Source organism: Myxine glutinosa, chromosome 2 (genome assembly GCF_964187855.1).
Source record: "Myxine glutinosa chromosome 2, kmMyxGlut1.1, whole genome shotgun sequence".
Lineage (NCBI taxonomy): Eukaryota > Metazoa > Chordata > Myxini > Myxiniformes > Myxinidae > Myxine > Myxine glutinosa.
In genome coordinates this window covers 239676835-239685540 of record NC_136262.1, presented here as the reverse complement: position 1 = coordinate 239685540, position 8706 = coordinate 239676835, and positions in this window count along the sequence as shown.

Here is an 8706-nt window from a genome sequence, read left to right as displayed (position 1 = left end):
CCAAAAACACCCTATCTGTAATCATATTACCTTCAGTCATAAAATGATTTTGTCATGACAATATGTGGTCCACCATTGCCTCCACTAAGAATTTACTTTTCTCGAGCAAACTAACTTGGTCAGAGTGTCTGAGATAATTCACCTACTGAAGGAAATCCCAACTTCTGCATGGAAACCACAAAAAACACTTGCACACGAGGAGAGCAGGTTGTAGCTCATAGAAATTACTTGATTTGATAAATTTTACACTTCCACAGGTCCATTCCTGGTGGAACATTTTTCCTCCTTCAACTTTGCTTTAGGTGGAAGGCGTGGGGATTTGTGATGGCGCGACATCGACTTTGCTCTAGTTAGTCTCTTCCACATGCGAGACTATTGCAATGCTTGTCTGTGTGTCCGCGTCTATGTTTTTGCTTTAACAATGTTTTTCTCTGCAACAGCTTATGCGATTGAGGAAGAATAGATAAATATATGTCATATTTGTTAGGGTGGTTGGATTGTACTGCAATGTAAAGGACCTTAAAGTCATGCAAGGAGGGGGTGCCCTGGAGCTTAGAGCAAGCGATCGGCCATCTGGGGAATGGCCTTGTGACCTTGGACAATGCGGGAGGAGGTGGAATGTTGACTTGGCTCAGAGATCATTGTTCCAGATGTCCGAATGGTGCCGGGAAGGCTGGCGTTGGGGTGACCTTTGCATTCCACTGGAGCGAGATAGGAGGACAGGGTTCTATTTAACCAAGAACTGATCGAGAAACAGGGAAGAACTGGACTGGGGATCATTCGGAGGAAACAGCAGGAGAGAGAGAGCTGAACGTCACGTCATGTGGTGATGTGTTTTATTTGTAAAGTATAATTCTATCTTCGAATCACTATTTCGTTGCAAGAGTTTAATGAAACTATATTTAAACTGAGCGAGTTTCCATGTGTTCAATGAGTGTCCAAAGAGGTCATAAACAAAGTTCTTTGACACGATCGATGCAATTTGGAGTCTCCCGTGATCCAGCTAACTCCAGGGCCTTTCACTCACTCTCTCACCGCGTCTATGTTTTCTTTTCATCTCTAACGTCTTTCCCTCATGGTCCCCCTGTGCTGTCTTTCCCTCGTGGCCCCCCTGTACTGTCTTTCCCTCATGGTCCCCCTGTGCTGTCTTTCCCTCGTGGTCCCCCTGTGCTGTCTTTCCCTCGTGGACCCCCTGTGCTCTCTTACCCTCACGGTCCCCCTGTGCTGTCTTTCCCTCATGGTCCCCCTGTGCTGTGATGTGAGTGATGGAGTGATGGAAGTTAATGTAGAAGGAAGTAGAGGACGGGGAAGACCGAGAAAGACTTGGCTAAAGATGGTGGAAGAAGAAATGCGGGCAAGGGGGTTAACAAGGAGAGATGCAGAAAATAGGGCAAAATGGAGAAGATTGTCATGGGGACCGCAAGGCTAACCCCCGCTCTAGCAGGGAACATGGCCTTAAAATGCATATGATATGGTGATATGATCTCACCACAGGCAGGTTGGTGTTCTTTCTGTCTTCTACCGACTCCTCTCCGGCCTAGCTCCCCCAGCTCTGTCTGTGCTCTGTACCCCAAATATTCCTACAGGTCGCACAAGATCTGCCAGCAACCCTCTTATGGTAAAACTGCCGAAATCAAGACTCTGCTCACCTTCACTCTTTCATTCCCCTTTTCTCCCGCCTCTGTAACAAACTGCCACACTCTTCAATTCCACTCCTCCCCCCAGGTCTTTAAAACAGCTGTTCACCACCATCTCTTATCTTCCCCCATCCAAAACCTTGATCTTTTCTACCCCCATTAATTCACCCCAGATCCACTTTTTTGAAATACCAACTTCTTTCCTGGACGTCCTAGCAGTGCCCATGTGTTTTATACCTCTCCCACCCCCACAGCCCCTTCCCATGCCTCCCCACCCCCCCCCCCAAGCCCTGTTCCTTGCACAGATCTCCCGATGTCCCTGTTCTCTACTGTTGTACTTGCGTGCTTCCCTCTCCCCATCTTGTCTCCCGCTCCCTTTATCATATGTTTTATGTGTCAGTTTGTTTTGTTGTGATTAATGTTAGCTTTTACACGAGCCTCGATCTTGTATACAAAAAAAAAAAAAACTTTATAGGAGGGACTCTTCATGGAGAATATTTTATTGCTAACTCTGATGTCATCGGTCACATTTTATGGCGGCCATATTAGATTAAAGGAAAAAATTTGGACATTTTCTCCTGAACTGCTCAATGCCAAAAATTGAAACTTGCCTTTTGTCATGAACTCCCCATGAGGTATATAAGGTGATGACTGATGCTATCGATGAAGTGGTATTCCAGCCATAATTGGTTGAATTTAAATCCTTATCCAAAAATGGTTTCCTCTGCAACCACTTGGTCGATTCATGCAAAACTATAACATAAGAGGGACTCCCCATGGAGATTTTTTTTTGCTAATTCTGACGTCATAGGTTACATGGTATAGCAGCCATATTGGATTAAAGGGAAAAAAATTGGACATCATTTTCTCCAAAACCACTCAATGAATTTTTTTTTTGGAAACTTGGCATATGTCATCATGTCCCCATGGGGTATATATGGTATTGATGATGATGTCATCGGTGAAGTGGTATTCCAGCCATAATTGGTTGGATTGAAATATTTATCAGAAAAATCTGAAACTTCATATAATCTGATCTATGAACCGATGTGAGGGAAGAATTAAATTTATAACGTACATAGACTGTGTGTACAGGTAAGGGGTAAGGTGTTCTGTGAACTCTATAGTTTTACATGCTTCACGAGTCATATTAGCGAGATTTTTTGGCTAGTGGAATTTTTTACATGTTGACACACATTATTTAAATGTGCTTACTTGTATGTATAACTCGACATAAGTGAAGGCGTTCTGACTTGGATCCCAACTAGTTATGTGAATAATTTATATATATATAAAACCGAAAAACACGGGGTCCGGGAAGCCGTACGTCCGTCTGTCCATCTTTTCGTGAAGCCGTCAAGCTGTGATTATGTGTCTATTAATACCGCACTGTTTGAACACTGGTTGCTTCCTGTCTATTTATTAATTATGCATTGTTGTAATATACCTTTTGACCCTTGAGACTGCTGGGAACCCTTAGAACTTTGAAGACCGTTTACGACCCCCCAAGACCCTTAAGACGACCGAGAGCCCGAAAGACCATGAAGACCCAAAACACCCTGAAGCCCTTTAAAGACTACGAAGACCCTGGAGACCCCAAAGATGCAAAAGACCCCAAAAGTCCCAAAAGACATGTAAGCCCCATAAAACCCTTTAGACCCATTAAACCCCAAGATCCTGAAGACTTTTAAGACCACTTTGACCTTGAAACCCTTTCAATACTAAAGACACCTTCAGATCCATTCACTCCTCCAACCTTTTGTACCCTTTAAGCCTTTACACCCCTTAAATCCCTTTAGACCCCTTAGGGCTTAGACCTTAACACCATTTAGATCACTTACACCCTTCAGACTGATTAGACAGCTTGGACACTTGACCATTTAGACCTTACACCACTTGGACCTTTTTTTGATTACAGATAAATTACAAATAAATAATATCACCAATATTACAATCTAGAAATCGGTCAGAGACTGCTGAGATTAAAGGGATGCGAGGACTTGCCGGAATGTACTTTTTTTTCAGGGGTGTTGGTTGGAAGGAAATCGGATAATGTTTGACAGAGTTACTAGTAAAAAAACAATTTTTGACCTTGAGTTTGACCTTTTAAGGTCACTCAAGGTCAAAGGTCATTGTGCCAAATAAAATGTATGTGACTTCCTATATGTTAGTAACAGTAAGTGTATGCATATCTCTTGTACTTTTAGAGTTATAGTGGTTTGAAATATATTGTTACGGAAACGGGGACGGCGCTCCCCTGACCAAAGGGGGGGGGGGGGAGGGAGGGGGTGGGTTAATCCCTCTTGTATTTTGCACTGGCCGTCTCCGATCCTGAAGCTACCCCGCTCCCCTGTGGGGTGGGATTGGCCAAGGTGATTGGTCAAGGGATTCCCGTACACCTCCGCCAATCCCTCCACAAAGCAGGTGGATAACTCCACTCGAATCCCGGACAAGATGGAGTTTGCCGAGCGGTTTAGCAATCCGAAATCCGAGCCGTTAACAACACTAACCCGATTCTGAGTGGTTCGGCCAAATCGTGCCACGTATACTCAATAGGGGACAGGACGAAAGCGATCGGATGAGAAAGAAGAAGCCAAAGGTAGGAAAGAACAGATATTTATTAACTACTATACAAAAACCAATCAAAGAAGAAGAGAAGAAATAAAAGTAATATACAGAAAATGGAAGGAGCAGAACGACACAGAGCAATTCCTTAAACAAGCTTAACTTATACCCAGACAACACAAAGGACAGACCACGGACTTACACGACAAAGGGAAATTGCAGGCAGGAGTGGCTGGAGGGAGAAGAAGGGTCCGTGCAGGACGGCAGGGTTGGATGCGAGCGGCCGCCGACTTCCCGCACTCGGGTTCACACAGCAGGTTTGCTCGCAGCAGCGCGTAAGGGCCTCACGTGGCAGGGGCTGTTTGAAACAGCGTCTCTCCCTCGTACCTCTGCATGTTGCGCGTCTCTCTCAGGCCTCGTACGTCCTCTGCTTCATGCGTCCTCTCTCAACAGAACCGCAAGCTCACCGCTCCACATAATCTGCTATTCGTGCTCCCTCACTCATCTGCGGTGGGGGCTTCCGTAACGGGTTATATGGCCACGCCTTACCAAGCCATGCCCACCGATTCCTGGTTGGTCGTAAGGGCTTTCTGGCTCCACCTTTGATGACGAGGTGGGGGGCCACGCCCTTCTACTCCGGCTTGACCATGTGCGTAATGGCGGCGAATGCTGCTGGTAATGTAGGCGAACGCTGCTGGCAATGTAGTTTTGGGGCAATTGAAAAGGGGATCTATCTTATTTGATTTGGTGCAACGTAAGATCGACTAGTGGGAACATAGCCTTAACTGAAACACAGAATAAGGATATAACTATGGAGAGATCCTATGGTTCGCTACGTGGTGCGATGGACTAACTAAGGTGCGATTATTTCATTTAACAGCCAATTAAGGGGAAATGTACACAGGGGTTATTTATGAGGAATTTTAATACTAAATTTCATGTGAAGGTTCTAAAAACTGCAACACAGCACCCTCATTCCTCACGGGACGTCCCGGCCTGAAAACTTTAACTTAATGTGACACTCAGGTGTAGTTCCCTCTACAATTAACCTGACCCTGAGTGTGACAGTTTAAAACACCAATAAATATGTCCCCCTATTACGTTGCACCCTACCTAACAGATTCACGCCCGCAGCTAACCGAATTGCGGAATTAATTTTCAAACTAAACATGAACGGTGGGGAGCATTATTTACAAGTGACATTATTTGACTATTTACAAAACTGCAACCCAGGACCTGTTATTTTTCTTTTAGGAAACAAAAAGAGAATCCTGTGGGAGGGAGGAGACAGCATGCACTGCATCGACGCACCAGCACCAATAAACACCAAAGCACCAAAATGCACAGTCACGCACCATCCAGTGCTACATTGCACAACACAATAAAAAAAAACACAACTGGCGGTCTTGATCTTCTGCTCCCTCTGCTGGCCGATGTCGTTCTTGATGTTGTTCTTCCTTCATATTCTTTGCTTGTGGCCTATTTGGACATAATAAAAAGGCACCAAATGCGTCCAGTTTTATTTATGGCCCACAGGGGCCAGCTATGGGTGGTCCACCTGTCGGGCAAAAAGGGGGCCACCTCTCCGTGGTCCGCAAGCAAGATCTTTCTCTGGCCAACCTGGCCGGTCCCAGCAGAGGGGCCATGCCACAAAATGTGTGGTCCATATATGGTGCTCAGCCACAGTACTGTGGTCCATATGGTGGTGCATGGATGCAGGCAGCTGGTTGCGGGGATTCGGGCACACAATTGCGGCTCCCGCACGCTCCCCCTCAGTGCCCAGAGAGCACGGGTGGGGAAGGAAGACAAAGCAGCAGAGTTAGCGAGGGGTAAGGTCACAAGGGTACACATCAATCAAGGTAATGCAGAGCGAGGTGCGCACGGAGAGCGAAGTGAGAAAGCTCGTCCCTAACGTACGTCACCCCCCCTGTCACCTACTCTACCCTTGCCCTTACCCCATATTTACAAACAATTTACAATTCGTCTCTAGCGTCACGTCTTCCCCATATCTCCCCGAATTCCAAATTCGTTGCAACCCTAATGTCTAAATTTGCCATCACCAATTCATCATCAATCCCTCTTAAGGAGGAAGAGATGGAACAACAGCACAATGTCACACCCACGTCATGATGCGTCTCACAATCCAAAACATTTGCACAAAAATAAAATAACAAAACATGGCATGGTGTGGAGCACCGTCGTCACCTCAGGTGAGTGGATGCAGATGGTGCGAGGAGATTCTTAATCCTAACTACTTCCTAAATGACATTAACACACTTTACACTACCCGGGGTCTTTCCCTGCCAAGCCATTGGCTATCTTTACTCTATGCGGTTCTAAAAACCAATTCCCATTGACCAAACTGTGGTGCTCTCCAATTTGGGGCTCACTCCCCCGATTAAACTCCCTGTGCCTTTGCACAATTTAGGGGCTGAGTCGTATGGCTCCCCTAACAGGTCTACCTACCTGTGCGCCTCCGCCACTGAAGTTGCCACCCGAGCTTACCTGCTCCTCGCTAACCTACCTGGGGAAGGCCCTCCCTGGCGCTTACCCCCTCGGTGCCCTCTCTGGCACTGGGCTACCCGGGTCCTTCCTTTGGATTCTCGGGCCCCATCCACAACAACTCTAACTGGCTCCCAGAGCCTACCTGCGGCCTCACCTGGCCAACGGACTAACAGTGGCGGAGCGCTCAACCAACCATCCCTCTAACAGGCCACACGCCCAGCCATTTCCATGTCACGAATGCACCCATCCAAACACCATTCTTCCACACGCACCACAGATGCCAATATCCAACCACAATTTACCTTTCCCCTCTACCTAACTCTTAAACTACCCTCCCCGGGTATTCGTGATGGTGGTCCATCTTTCCCAACCACTCCCTTTGCACCAACCACTCCACTCCACGTTTTCCACACTACTCACTCCACCCCATCCATTCCATACTCAATTTATTCCATACCAGATATTCCACACAACCATTCTCCATACACCTGTTCTTCACTTGCACACCTGTGCTCACACACCTGGTGCTTCCTGCACCCTCCTTCCTCCCAGGCTTCTTCATTCACTCAATACAATGTACAATCACAATTATTCACCCATATACTACTCCACACACTTTCTTGACACACACGGCACCATTCACGAGCATTGCCTCATTTGCTCAATACCAAGATTCTCACACACACGGCATCATCTAACTACCTGGTTCTCTTCTGAAACTCGCGCTTCCCAGTCGCCCCTTATACTACTGCGCTCCCTCGTCGTTATCATCCAACTAATCTACCTACGTCCCCTACTACAGGTATCATGTCGCTACTTAACCCTACAATTACCTATGGTCATTTCTCTAGATCCCTATACAATTATCCAAACCCTCCCTGGCTTGGTTTACACGCCATAACCCCATAACTAGTGCTCATGTGCCCGGGTGGATGTGGGGGATGGTGGATTTGCCATCCCTCCACATCGGACATCTCTCACTATCAATTTTGCCATCAAATGCCAATGTCCCACTCCAACCAAATGTCCACCCATTGAGCCTCGGTGCATCTTTACATGCTCAAAGCTCGGCTTCGCCAAGCCGAGCAATGAACGCGGGTGGTTTGTCTACCTCGGTTGGGTCCGTCCGGCACTCGGTTCAGGGGAGGAGGTTTACTCGGGCCGAGATCCCAAGGTCCACCTCGGCGCGGAGCCTTGCGGTCTCCTGCCCGATGGTCCAATCTTGCCCGGCCGGAACGCCGCAACGACAAGGGGGCGCCGTCCCGACCCTTCTTACCTTCCCTCGCACCGGGCCGTCCGCTCCGTTTAGCGGAGCGCGGACGCGACCCTGCAGGGCGTGGTCCGGCCCGGATCGTGCGCGGCGCTCCGAACAGGAGCCACGTTGCACCGATCCCCGCCGGTTCTCGCAGCACCCAAAGCCCGGCACGGACCGAGGGCTCGCGTCGGCTAACCGTCGATCTAACCGCTGCTCCGTTTAACGTCGAGGCTTCACTTGCATGCTCACACCACGCGTTCCGTTCCTTATTCACACATCCAGGTGTCTCCATACTCTTCGTTATTGCACTTCCTCTTACACACCACCCAGGTACACTCATTCCACTCACAGACTTCGTTACACACCTGACCACCGCACACCTTGGCACACACTCGTTGTTTGCACACTTCATCAACACACCTCCTTGCGCCCACTACTCGGTCACATTCTCTGTGACAACCATGGGTGTGCACTCTTCTGCACACCCGATCATGTGCTTCAATGTGCCCCCTCGCACCCGCGCCACCACCAACTCAGGTGTACATTCCCACACGTGCTCAACCATTCCATGTGTGCATTCTTTCATTCCAGGTGTGCATTCCTTCTCACCTGCCACAACCAACTCGTACTCCGTGTCACTCTCACCACCACATTCTGTCGTGCATTCACTCTCACTCTTGGCAGCGCACTCACTCCTCAGCGCACACTCTTTCCCCACACACACCTCCGTTCCACACCTTACTC